Source organism: Aedes albopictus, chromosome 2, assembly GCF_035046485.1.
Source record: "Aedes albopictus strain Foshan chromosome 2, AalbF5, whole genome shotgun sequence".
Classification (NCBI taxonomy): Eukaryota; Metazoa; Arthropoda; class Insecta; order Diptera; family Culicidae; genus Aedes; species Aedes albopictus.
Window position 1 is genome coordinate 335,291,000 of NC_085137.1, and position 14,569 is coordinate 335,305,568.

At 40.4% G+C, this 14,569-nt stretch overlaps 1 protein-coding gene across 11 annotated transcripts in view; it reads right to left on the reverse strand.

The window, feature by feature from the left end:
• The window catches only part of LOC109398038 (potassium voltage-gated channel protein Shab), a 382,157-nt gene that overhangs the window by 314,733 nt on the left and 52,855 nt on the right, over positions 1-14,569 (reverse strand). For 3 of the 11 annotated variants that reach the window (XM_062852568.1, XM_029874583.2, XM_062852563.1), the window contains exon 1: positions 2,486-3,640. The exons of 2 other annotated variants lie outside the window; for them this stretch is intronic. The gene's annotated coding sequence lies outside the window, so the exon portion shown is untranslated. Of the gene's footprint in view, positions 1-2,485; positions 3,643-14,569 lie in introns of those variants that run through there. 6 more of the 11 variants (XM_062852567.1, XM_062852566.1, XM_029874586.2 and 3 more) reach the window with 4 other exon arrangements.

Genomic DNA, 14,569 nt, shown 5'->3' on the forward strand with positions numbered 1-14,569 from the left:
CTACAACCAACTACAGTTCACACTCAAGTTTGTACAAATTTGATGAAGAAATAATGCACAAGTAGGACAACAGTTAATAGGATTGATGTATAATGTGAGCAGCAAGTTTGAAATTTGATATTTCTGTTATTACACTGTTGATTGCCATTTTCAATTTTTATGTTCAGTCAGAGTGGACCAAGTACAATAGTTCAATATCACATGAAGGGTAGTCAATTGATGAGCTATTTAAGAATTCTTAATTTGAACATTTAATAGTCAACAACTTTTGAACGTGTTTTCATAATTCGGTACGTTTTTGGAATATTATAGTTGCACAGTTCATAATAATTTATTTAGAGGACTGGCGTTTTTAAGAATTTCGTTCAGACAGAGTGAATCAAGTACACAATTCTTAAATAACCGGTAAAATCAATTTTTTCATGAAACGGGTGTTGGTACATTTCAATATGATGCCCAACAACTACTAAACAAACATATTTTGATTTGGAAAGGATTACGAAGAATAAAGTAATTTCAACTATTTTTCTTATAGACACATGGTCAACTTTGTCTGCACGCGAATTTTCACAACTTGCTTCAACACGGTGATCTGTAAAATACGATATTGACCATAATAAAATGAATTTTCGCGTGCTTTCTTGAACAAGATTCATCAGAAAATGCGTTAGGGAGTATTATATTTTGATGATAAACTATTTTGATTATTGGATTTAAACCGATTTATATTTTTTCAATTCTCTTGACATCAAGCACTTGGTCCACTCTGACTGCATACTATTATCGATTTTCGCAGTTCAATTAAAAGAAAATTGTGCTATAACTCTCGTTAATTGTAACATTAAGAAAATCGGGTGAATGTTCCAAGTAGCTAAAGTAATTCTTGATCAAATGCTTAAAAAATCTAATTTTCGTCAATTTTGTTACTTGGTCCCCTCTGACTTAACGCCGACCAATTGTCCGTACAGCAATTTTTTCGTCGAAAGAATATGTATTTCATTCAAATGTTCATAACTTTTTTATGCGTCAATCAAAAACGCTGAAATGTTGATCAATAATAAACAATATATTAAAGCTCCATTGGAAGAATTTCGGGCAGGATCGAAAAAGTTTTCTGAAAGTTATAGAACTTTTAGTAAAACTTGTGAGATTTTTGAAAAGCAGAGGGTAAAGGCTCAATAATAGCATATTTTGATATGGAGAACAAAAAGTGATATTTGTTTGTTTGAGATAAGAGGCAAAAGTACTGAAAATAATATCTCAATTTTACTCCTGTAACATCATCATCATCATAGCACATTTAGCTCTTCGTAAGATCTAACCAATAGCAGTGAGCTATTTGATTGATCCTCAAATATCATATTTTGCTATTGATTAGATGGTTCAACTAACTTATTTTTTGTCATTATTTTCAGTACTTTTACCTCTTATCTCAAACAAAGCACTATCACATTTTGATCGTCAGTACTTAAACTCTGTCTGGGATTATATCCTCATATGTACTTACTGAAACTTTGTCATTTTTGGTTGTGTTACAGCTTATATTTAAGGCTTTCATATGCAGTTTTGTTTGAAGTTTTATATTCACTACAATAAATATGAAAAATCTGTATATGTTCAGAGTATTACTTGGAAATTCATCATATATTGATCAATAAAAGTGCCAAGTGTTTACAACTTCTTAAAACTTTCCTAATGTAATATTTTTATTGGTGGAAAACGTTTGGCAGATTATATGTGTAAAATATGGTAAATTTATAAACATTGTTAACTACATAAACAGATTTTTCATATTTTTTGTGGTGAACAAATTAATTCTTTCAAGATTGCGTATTAAATGTTCATGTGTAAGTTTCCCCTCAAAAAAGTTTGAAAAATCTTCATACAATGTTGCTTGAGATATAGAGTATTGAAATCTTGTTTAATAAATTATCAAACTTTACTAAAAGTTCTATAATTTTCCGAAAACTAATTCAATCTCGCTCAAAATTCTACCAGTTTTTTCAGCGTTTTTTATTGACGTATAAAAAAAGTTATGAACATTTGAATGAAAAGATATTTTGATGAAAAAATTGCTGTACGAACAATTGTTTGATACACTGTATAATGTTTTCCCGGTTTTTATACAGGTGTTTTGATGAAAAAAAATATGTTGCAATTAAACAGCTCCAAAGGCTAGGCCTGGTATGTTATGTTATGGCCTTTTCACTGTAGGTATTGGATGCAATTTTTGTGGCGAGATTTTGTAGTTTAGGTGAAAATGTATTCAATGTATCAAAAATCAATGTGGATGATATGAAATGACGATGCGAAGCGTTGAAGACATACAGCCAGCCTTAAACAATAACTGCTATTCGACAGCATGCAGATTGTCCACTGACGCATCTTGTAAAAGATATACCTATAAATCAAGTGTAAATAAATAGCCAAAAGCTGCTAAATGCAATTTGATGACAGCTATAACGGCACATTTTCTTAACCTTACCATCACAAATCTTTCCCGCTGGCGTTGATGACGTCGTCAATTTATGTCTTCCGACTGTTGGTCATATTTTTCGCACACTACTGGCTTGTTTCTTCGCACGAATTATTGCGGTGACACGATGGCTATTATTGTAAACCACTCCCTTCAACCGTCAGAAAGGGGGGAAATAAAGCCTGAGGTCAGGTCGTCGTCGTCCGTCGTCGTTTACCAGTACAGTTTTATTTTTATACTCTATGAATACGCTATTGGGTTATCGTTAGCCAGCCAATATGCGTGTGATTCAGCTATCAAAAAGCCTTAAATCGATTACGTATTAAATGGTGGCATTGCACTATGCTTATCGCGGATAGAACCGTCCATCAACCGAGTAACTTGGACAATCATAAAAGCACATCTATTTTAGCCTCACCTAGGAAACTGGCGATGTTATCTCAAAACGCGATAATTTCTTCATTAAGCTGTAATCCTTTTCAGTGTACAGTTTTACACTAATCCTACGGCCAGATTCAATTAGGGTTATAATTGAAAATATGTACAACTTGTTCTCACAGTTTCCATCGCAGTATTTTGCATGTCATCACGGCTTCACTCTGTTTGCCCGCAGTTGTCCCTAGAGCAGATGCTTCCCCGCAATTAATGCACTCACTACAAGATCCGTGGGTTTTGCCGGCGATGGAAATTTCTCAGTTTTTTACGTCATGTTTATCACATTTTAATTGTGCACTCGGGCGCCACGGGCATTCCCTTGCTCCCTCGAGGATCTCTTCTAGAACTTCCTTGGGTTGGCATCTTCCAAGAGCTCTGGGAGGGCCATCATGATGACAACGACGGCAACGACGACGACGACGGACCGTGATGGGTTGTCATCACCACCGCCGTGTGGCCGGGGGGGGACCCTGTTGACGAGAGATCAATTTGAATTGTAAATTATGCGCATACATAAAAGGTGCTCGCGTACGTTTTACTGCTAATTGCCGGTGTTCACTGGTAATGGCTGATGGTACCAGTTTAGATAAGAGGATGTATAGGGGTGGAGCCAGCGAGAAGATGTATTTGCCTAACAGGGAAAAGTTTCACCATTGAAAGCTTAATAGCTCAACTTTTTAGCATATCGTAAGCTCTCTGCTGATGAACAGGGTAAAATGTGTATTCATGTTTTGGGAGCCACTGGTGGGTCAAAGATTCAAGCATAAATAAGCCAGCAAATGCGCTCAATTAGGGTAAAAAGTTTAGAGTTTTTTTGTTCATCAAATAAGTATTACAATTTATTATTTAAATCTATTTTAAAACGAAGTGAGCTTGGGTCTTTTAGGATGATCCCTCGTTCAGAATTACAGATGTAAGAATCCGCCGGCCAAAAATAGTTGATGATACTCTTCATCTAAAGGTAAAGATGGTCCTTCTGAAAAAAGGAAGAAAAAATAGAACTAGCATCCCAAGCAAACTCATATTCTAACTGGGTTTCTTAGTCATTTATGATAGTTCTATCACCGGCTCATTCATTCATTTTGGCGATTGAAAGTTGAGATTATGTTGCGAAAGCTATGTAGCTCACTTGTTTAGGTTTGAATGATGCTCCTCCAGTTTTCCCGAGCATTTAGTGTTTCCAGGTCCAGCAAGCTCATTCGCAACCGCGCATGAAGTCGACGACCTTACCGGCTGTTCGAGCCCGTATGATGTTGATCATCAATATTAACTTCTTTTCTCGATCAGCCTAGATAGCTGTCTAGTGTCGGTAGTGATTGTCTCTGTTCCGGAGGTAAGAGTCCACCAAAAGGTGTCCCCCTAACTCATGGTGTGATGCGGCTTTATGCTTACCGTGCCTTAGGAATGAATGGCTAGGGGGGTCTAATAAAAACCTAACCGCAAACGGAGCCTGTGGAGTACCAGGGCGCCCTCCACAGTATGTTGCCCTTAATGCGCTAACCGGAGCAATGGTGCAGTGGACCTTGTGTTTCTCCGAGACAACCAGCTGCCCTTCTTTGGTCTCACTTGAGGCTAAATAAGGGCGGGATTATGAAGATGTTGTTAATTAGTTAAAATTTTCGCATTATGCGGTTTACACAGTGTATTCTGTGTATCCTCGTCTTTGGCGTTTTCTAATCGATATCGATCTGGTTTTGTTGCTGCTGCCCTTTGTTGTGCTGTTGTTGCGAAGAGTTTAATCTTGTCTAGTTTGAGTAGTGGCTTCGGTTAGGATAGCTCAGATCAATCTTCAGCATTAAAGTACAGCAACAATCAATCTTTGCAGACTCATGCAAAATGGCACAGCCCAAGTGGCCTTGGTCCAAGAACCTTACTTGCGTAAGGGGAATTTCTATCTAGGAAACCTTGTGAACCTGGTGTTTGCTACTTTCAGTGAACATGAAATGGTAAACTCGCGTGTCATGCCTCGTGCTTGTGTGCTTGTCAACAACGTTGCTACACTCATCTCTGAACTAACCACCGGAGATGTATGTGCTATCACAATTGATGTATCTATTGGAAACCTCAACAGGAAATACGTCTATTGTTCGGTTTATTAATCGCATGACGAACCATCCCCTACGGATGCTTTCAAATACGTCATCGCATACTGTACTTCAAAAGGCCTTCCGCTAATTGTTGGCAGTAATGCTAATGCTCACCATATCATCTGGGGTAGCTCAGACATTAAATTGAGAGGCTCCAGTTTGATACTTAAGTAGTACAGATCTTGCATTACTTAACATAGGCAACCGCCCAACCTTCATGGTATCTGCTAGAGAGGAAGTGTTAACGCTTTGCTCTAGTAGAATTAGGGTAAGGGAGGTATTTTGGACCCCTTTAGGAAGTGGATGAAAAATTCAGCGAAAAAAGAAGGTTCCCACTTCAAATTATGGATAATTTCAGTAGGCATTACGTAGAGCAACAAGTTTTCTGTCGAAAAAGGCCAAACAGAACTCAAAATTGGTGTAGTAAATACAAGAAATATCAAAACTCCTGAAGGATCTCGGACTTCTATTTTGGAACACCTGATTTTATTTTGGACCACCAAGTGCACATATTTTGGCCCACCAAATTAAACTTCCATTGATTCATAAAATGAAAGCCACCTCAGCAAAAATTTAAAAATAATTAAAACTACGTGAAGTTTACATCTTTTCTATTCATTTTTTGAGGCAGGGAACGTTTAAAAATTACGTAACGGTAAAAAAGATGAAATTTTGTTGCAATTGCCAGTTTTTACGCATTGTCGGTTAAACAAAATCCTTGCGAAATCTAAAGATTTCCGAGTGAACGAACTTCGTTTGCCAAATGGCGATCTGACTTCCTCTGATGAGGATGTTCTGGAATGCTTATTCAGCACACACTTCCCTGGATGTGTGGATATTACATCTTCGGATGAACCTGATGTCTTTCCTTGTAGTTATGATTCCCTGGCCTCGGCTCGGAGTATTGTAACTAAAGAATCGATTGAGTGGGCACTTAATAGTTTTGCTCCTTTCAAATCTCCTGGGGCAGATGGGATTTATCCTATTTTGCTTCAGAAGGGATTTGATTATTTCAAACTTGTTTTGAAAAATATTTGTTTGCAGTTTTGCTACAGGGTATATTCCCAAATCTTGGCGGGATATTACTGTGAATTTCATTCCGAAACTGAGTCGTGCGTCGTATAAAGAAGCAAAGAGCTTCAGACCTATCAGTTTGACCTCTTTTCTTCTGAAATGCTTAGAACGCATTGTGGATCATTAGATTCGTGATGTTCATCTGGCCAATGTGCCTCTTCATGTGAACCAACATGCCTACCAATCTGGGAAGTCCACTGTGACTCTTTTACACAAGGTTGTTTAGGATATCGAGAAAGCATTCGCTCAAAATCAATCCTGCTTGGGTGTTTTCTTAGATATCGAGGGTGCCTTTGACAACGTGCTTTTCGATGCCATATTGGAAGCCGCACGGGGTCATGGTATATCTCCAATGATTTCCAATTGGATTCACCAAATGCTCAAAAACCGACATCTCTTCTCGACATTGCGTCAAGCGGCTATTAGGAAACTTAGTGTTTGTGGATGCCCCTAAGGGGGAGTTTTATCACCACTTTTGTGGAATCTCGTAGCAGATACGCTATTGAGGCAACTCAATATTAGCGGTTTTCCTACTTATGGTTTTACCGACGACTATCTAACATTGTTAGTCGGTATGTACATCAGCACTCTTTTCGACCTGAAGCCAAGCCTGAAGCAAAGCGCCCTTCAGGTAGTTGAGGGTTGGTGTCGCCAATATGGCCTTTCGGTAAATCCGAGTAAAACATCTATTGTTCTTTTTACGGAAAGGCGAAGCCGTAATGGCGTTCGACCTCTGCGTCTCTTTGATTCTGAAATCGATGTGACTGAACAGGTAAAGTACGTTGGAGTTATTCTTGATTCCAAACTTTCCTGGACACCTCACATTGAGTTCAGAATCAAGAAAGCTTGTATGGCCTTTGGGCAATGCCGGCGAACTTTTGGTATAACTTGGGGTCTGAAACCCAAGTATATCACAACTGTTATTACACAACTGTTGTTCGGCCAATATTGGCCTATGGATGTCTTGTGTGGTGGCAAAAGGGCAAAATGAGAACGGTCCAATCAAAGTTAGGCCATCTCAGAAGGATGTGCCTAATGGCGATGTCTGGAGCGTTCTCTTCAACTCCCACGGCAGCGCTCGACGCTCTCTTTGACGTTGCTCCACTACACATTCATCTCAAACAAGAAGCACTTTCTTGCACTTACCGTCTACGGATACTCGGTCTACTAGAGGAAACTCCTGTGAACCGCACATCAACACACACCTCGTTGTTTCCACTTTTTTACATATTATTCTATTATATCTCATTATTCTGAGCTTTTTACATATTAGATCTCATTATTCTGACGTTCCAGAAAGTCCGAATCGTAGGCGAAGTTGTCGAGAAGTGCTTGGCTCTCAAGGTGGGGAAAATGTTGTATGTAGTTAAGCTACTGGGTGGCACTTGAATTTCAAATACAGGATAATGTACATGTCTTAGAGGTTGTACATTTATGTATTGGGTATGGATATAGAGTACTTTTAGGAATTATTTCCTCAAAAGAGTTTCCCCAGATCTTGATTGATAACTACGGAAGTACATACTCATAAAACATTAAGCTGAGAAGTAAGTTTTGTCCCAATTGAGACGTTATACCAAATCTTTTAGAAGTTCTTACACTTCCTCCCTTTAGGTACTTCCCTCAGGGCACTTCGGAAACTTCTCCAAGGATTTATCCTGAAAATTTCTAATGTATTCTTTCAAGAATTCACCCAAAGTTTACATTAAAAATTTCTTTATTGGCAACTTTGACATCGGCTTTTTCTTCAAGGATTATTTCAGGAACTCCTCTAAGAAATTCCTGAGAATTTCCTCCAATGATTCCTTCAGAAATTGCTGAAAGGAATTTCTTCAAGATCTCCTCCAAGAATTCCTTCAGAATTAAATTGAAAAACCAACTTTTTTTTTTCAAAATACAAAAACCCAATTGCTTTAAGGATTTTGTATAAGTCAAAAAAATTGATTTATTGATTGGTTAATTGACCATGAATTCCTCCAATTATTCTCCTGGAAATCCATGTAAGAATTGGCGATGGATTTTCCAATAAACATTGCCACTTAGAATTGTATCAAGACCTGTTATAATTATGATATAGATAGGCCTATTATTCTTCCTCTTCTTCTTCTTCTTCTTCTTCTTCTTCTTCTTCTTCTTCTTCTTCTTCTTTTTAGCTCTACGTCCCCACTGGGACTTGGCTTGTCTCTTTTCAACTTAGTGTTCTTTGAGCACTTCCACAGTTATTAATTGAAGGGCTTTTCTTTGCCTGTCATTGCATGTTGCATAAAGTGAGGCAAATACAAAGATACACTATGCCCAAGAAGGTAGGAAAAGTTTTCCGACCGGAACGGGAATCGAACTCACCGTCTCCGGATTGGCGATCCAAAGCCTTAACCACTAGGCTAACTGGAGACCCGGATAGGCCTATTCATGAGTCTATTATTGTTATAACTTTTGTAATTTTTACACTTAGCCGGCTAATTTAATAACACATTCTGTTATACTCCTTAACAATAACCTAACCGGTTATAACTTTGATTTTTATAACTGATCGGTTCACCCAACACACTTAAATTCAGAAATTGATCTCGGTAAACGGTTTACCGAGAATCCAACAGCTGATATCTCGGTAAAATATTTACTGATTCTCGGTAAAACTTTTACCGAGATTTCGGTAAACCATTACCGAGTCTCGGTGAACTTTGCCGAGATCTCGGTAAAAAGTTGGATTACCGAGATCTCGGCAAAGTTTTAACGACATCTCGGTAAAATATTTACCGAGATTCGGTAAAAATTATTACCAAATTCTCGGCTGTTGGATTCTCGGCAATCCGTTTGCTGAGGTCGGCGATTTAATTTAAGTGTGAAGGTCGCAAAAGATGTAGATACTTGGCTTGTGATCCGAACATTTGATTTTCATCCATCCAGCGTTGCACGTACCAACCTTATTAGTGTTGCTGGAAAACCATGTTCCTCAGAATGTAAAGTTTGTATTGGAACATTTGCAGGTTAAATATTTGATCCGTCACTGATCGGCTTCTCATGAAAACCAGCCTGGTATTCGCTGGCGAAAAACTGCTCCAGAGTCTGTTGAATGGGACACGCAACTTCCTCCGCCAATGACCATTTTGCGTGCGTATATCGTATGGCAGATACGAGAATTCTCTATGCGCTAGGAAGTCAAGCAGGTTTTTGTTTTATTTAGCACATGCTAGTTTGATACCATTGAAATTAAAAATGTTGTGTATTTTAAGCAGCTATCAATACAGAATAATATCGTTAAGTGATGTAAATGATTTAAAACCTTTAGTTGGAACCTGTGCTTCAACTCTCTCCTACCCGTTTAAAAACAAAACATACGTATGCGTAAAACGGATGGTATACCATTTGTCAGAAGACTTTAACACCTCTCCAGAATGCGAAGGGCAAGGGTTAATCGCTCTCACAAATCCAGGATACATGCAATCTACATATAAAGTCGTAAAATGAAGGTTCATTTTATGATTTGACGCGATAAATATAGTAGACGAATCGGTTCGACCATTCTGTTTCAACCTTCGATACGAGACGATGTAGCTCACCCATAAAATACCCATTCAACATAAACGCAATGACGTGACATCCCTTGGAAATGTTTTCTATTTATTGAAACAGTTTTTTTTGTTCTATCATGAACGCATGCGGTGAATTCTGTGGATTCAGTACAATATTTTAAGCCCGCGTTTAATAGTTGACAGCAAATAAAAACTGAAATAAAAACGACATGAAAGCACTCGAAAATGTTGGAACAAGGATTGTCTTACCACTAAGTACAGAAAAAAGAGAAAACGTGCCAAATTTGGCTTATGTTGTAACTCATATCGATCCCCGCCTTTTTATTTTCATATGCTGTGACAGCTTGCCACATTGCGGCCTCGTTACAAACCACAAACTCATAACACAACACTCGGTTTATCACCAAACGAAAAAAACACATCTCACACATGACCATATCCTATGCAACGCAAGTCCAGTCCGTCCCGTTCGCTTCTCAAGGATGCCTCTCGACCTCTCGGTACAGATTCTGGAATATCTGCATTCCGCATCTGCATTGTACAGCCCTGCCTCTTTCGCCGGAGTCGGTAGCCCCATTCAGAATCCCACTCGGTCACTCGAATTTTAGGCCGTTTTGGAAAACTTTGCACACTTTCGTCGCATTCTTACACACTTCCCGACAGCCAACAACAACGGCAACGTGGTGGCACCAGGACAAACTAAAGAAGGCATCCATTTTCTTTCATCTTTTGCATTTCCTGGTGTCTTCAGAGCCGCCGCTGCTGTCGTCGTCGTCTAGTATAGAAATCACCATCGCTCGCTCCTAGTATTTTTCGCTGCATTTTCCAGGCGAGGAATGAAAGATACGAAAAGGGCAACCGAGCATGCATATTTGCCAGAAATATGGAGGCCATCATAAAGCGTAGAATTATGAGCGCAGGGTCGTCACTTGTCAGATTTATTTACGCTTTTAAATTCAGTGTGAAAGGAGTATTTAACAAAACGTTAAAGTTTTTTTGTCATGTGCCTTTTAGTTCGAGTTTTCAACTTAACTTCCCTATGCTTCATTATATTTGCACACAATGGTGCTGCTGATTTTGGGTCTTACATTACTGAATTGTTAAGCAAACTGGTATGAAGATCTCAAATAACTAAAATTTATGTTATCCATGACAAAATACTTTTCATTTGATCCAAAATGCTGTTTAATGAACCAAACCGAACCTTTTGGATGCTCAAGTAGATAAAACTTACACTGTTGAAAATGCTTTGACATCCATGTGCACAACAGAACATGTGCTCGATGAACAAATTGAGATTTGAAATTATGAAAAGAAATCCACGTACTCCGGTGAGACTCGAACTCACGACTCCCAATTCGCTAGACGGGCGCTTCTATTCCTTCAAGCTACGGAGTCACTCGACTATCTCCGTCGCCAGCAGGCCTAGAACTGAACTCGATTCCACAATCGCACATGGTTATCTTCTTTTCACAATCCAAACCCCCTTCGGATGGGATTAGATGAACATCTAACACATTGTCTGTTGTGCACATGTATGTCAAAGCGGGAGAGGAAGTTATTTTTAATTGTCGAGAGCTTCGGGCACTGCCTTCCAATCACTTATTGGTATGGCAATTAGTGTGCAGTCGGACTCTCGACGGGTCGGTCCTCGGCCGACCGATTACGGTAAGGGTGACCGTAGCACCTTACAAATGTCAATTTCTTGATTTTGCTTTGGCTGACCAAGCCATGTGGGAAATTACACTGTTGAAAATGCTTTGACATCCATGTGCACAACAGAACATGTGCTCGATGAACAAATTGAGATTTGAAATTATGAAAAGAAATCCACGTACTCCGGTGAGACTCGAACTCACGACTCCCAATTCGCTAGACGGGCGCTTCTATTCCTTCAAGCTACGGAGTCACTCGACTATCTCCGTCGCCAGCAGGCCTAGAACTGAACTCGATTCCACAATCGCACATGGTTATCTTCTTTTCACAATCCAAACCCCCTTCGGATGGGATTAGATGAACATCTAACACATTGTCTGTTGTGCACATGTATGTCAAAGCGGGAGAGGAAGTTATTTTTAATTGTCGAGAGCTTCGGGCACTGCCTTCCAATCACTTATTGGTATGGCAATTAGTGTGCAGTCGGACTCTCGACGGGTCGGTCCTCGGCCGACCGATTACGGTAAGGGTGACCGTAGCACCTTACAAATGTCAATTTCTTGATTTTGCTTTGGCTGACCAAGCCATGTGGGAAATTACACTGTTGAAAATGCTTTGACATCCATGTGCACAACAGAACATGTGCTCGATGAACAAATTGAGATTTGAAATTATGAAAAGAAATCCACGTACTCCGGTGAGACTCGAACTCACGACTCCCAATTCGCTAGACGGGCGCTTCTATTCCTTCAAGCTACGGAGTCACTCGACTATCTCCGTCGCCAGCAGGCCTAGAACTGAACTCGATTCCACAATCGCACATGGTTATCTTCTTTTCACAATCCAAACCCCCTTCGGATGGGATTAGATGAACATCTAACACATTGTCTGTTGTGCACATGTATGTCAAAGCGGGAGAGGAAGTTATTTTTAATTGTCGAGAGCTTCGGGCACTGCCTTCCAATCACTTATTGGTATGGCAATTAGTGTGCAGTCGGACTCTCGACGGGTCGGTCCTCGGCCGACCGATTACGGTAAGGGTGACCGTAGCACCTTACAAATGTCAATTTCTTGATTTTGCTTTGGCTGACCAAGCCATGTGGGAAATTACACTGTTGAAAATGCTTTGACATCCATGTGCACAACAGAACATGTGCTCGATGAACAAATTGAGATTTGAAATTATGAAAAGAAATCCACGTACTCCGGTGAGACTCGAACTCACGACTCCCAATTCGCTAGACGGGCGCTTCTATTCCTTCAAGCTACGGAGTCACTCGACTATCTCCGTCGCCAGCAGGCCTAGAACTGAACTCGATTCCACAATCGCACATGGTTATCTTCTTTTCACAATCCAAACCCCCTTCGGATGGGATTAGATGAACATCTAACACATTGTCTGTTGTGCACATGTATGTCAAAGCGGGAGAGGAAGTTATTTTTAATTGTCGAGAGCTTCGGGCACTGCCTTCCAATCACTTATTGGTATGGCAATTAGTGTGCAGTCGGACTCTCGACGGGTCGGTCCTCGGCCGACCGATTACGGTAAGGGTGACCGTAGCACCTTACAAATGTCAATTTCTTGATTTTGCTTTGGCTGACCAAGCCATGTGGGAAATTACACTGTTGAAAATGCTTTGACATCCATGTGCACAACAGAACATGTGCTCGATGAACAAATTGAGATTTGAAATTATGAAAAGAAATCCACGTACTCCGGTGAGACTCGAACTCACGACTCCCAATTCGCTAGACGGGCGCTTCTATTCCTTCAAGCTACGGAGTCACTCGACTATCTCCGTCGCCAGCAGGCCTAGAACTGAACTCGATTCCACAATCGCACATGGTTATCTTCTTTTCACAATCCAAACCCCCTTCGGATGGGATTAGATGAACATCTAACACATTGTCTGTTGTGCACATGTATGTCAAAGCGGGAGAGGAAGTTATTTTTAATTGTCGAGAGCTTCGGGCACTGCCTTCCAATCACTTATTGGTATGGCAATTAGTGTGCAGTCGGACTCTCGACGGGTCGGTCCTCGGCCGACCGATTACGGTAAGGGTGACCGTAGCACCTTACAAATGTCAATTTCTTGATTTTGCTTTGGCTGACCAAGCCATGTGGGAAATTACACTGTTGAAAATGCTTTGACATCCATGTGCACAACAGAACATGTGCTCGATGAACAAATTGAGATTTGAAATTATGAAAAGAAATCCACGTACTCCGGTGAGACTCGAACTCACGACTCCCAATTCGCTAGACGGGCGCTTCTATTCCTTCAAGCTACGGAGTCACTCGACTATCTCCGTCGCCAGCAGGCCTAGAACTGAACTCGATTCCACAATCGCACATGGTTATCTTCTTTTCACAATCCAAACCCCCTTCGGATGGGATTAGATGAACATCTAACACATTGTCTGTTGTGCACATGTATGTCAAAGCGGGAGAGGAAGTTATTTTTAATTGTCGAGAGCTTCGGGCACTGCCTTCCAATCACTTATTGGTATGGCAATTAGTGTGCAGTCGGACTCTCGACGGGTCGGTCCTCGGCCGACCGATTACGGTAAGGGTGACCGTAGCACCTTACAAATGTCAATTTCTTGATTTTGCTTTGGCTGACCAAGCCATGTGGGAAATTACACTGTTGAAAATGCTTTGACATCCATGTGCACAACAGAACATGTGCTCGATGAACAAATTGAGATTTGAAATTATGAAAAGAAATCCACGTACTCCGGTGAGACTCGAACTCACGACTCCCAATTCGCTAGACGGGCGCTTCTATTCCTTCAAGCTACGGAGTCACTCGACTATCTCCGTCGCCAGCAGGCCTAGAACTGAACTCGATTCCACAATCGCACATGGTTATCTTCTTTTCACAATCCAAACCCCCTTCGGATGGGATTAGATGAACATCTAACACATTGTCTGTTGTGCACATGTATGTCAAAGCGGGAGAGGAAGTTATTTTTAATTGTCGAGAGCTTCGGGCACTGCCTTCCAATCACTTATTGGTATGGCAATTAGTGTGCAGTCGGACTCTCGACGGGTCGGTCCTCGGCCGACCGATTACGGTAAGGGTGACCGTAGCACCTTACAAATGTCAATTTCTTGATTTTGCTTTGGCTGACCAAGCCATGTGGGAAATTACACTGTTGAAAATGCTTTGACATCCATGTGCACAACAGAACATGTGCTCGATGAACAAATTGAGATTTGAAATTATGAAAAGAAATCCACGTACTCCGGTGAGACTCGAACTCACGACTCCCAATTCGCTAGACGGGCGCTTCTATTCCTTCAA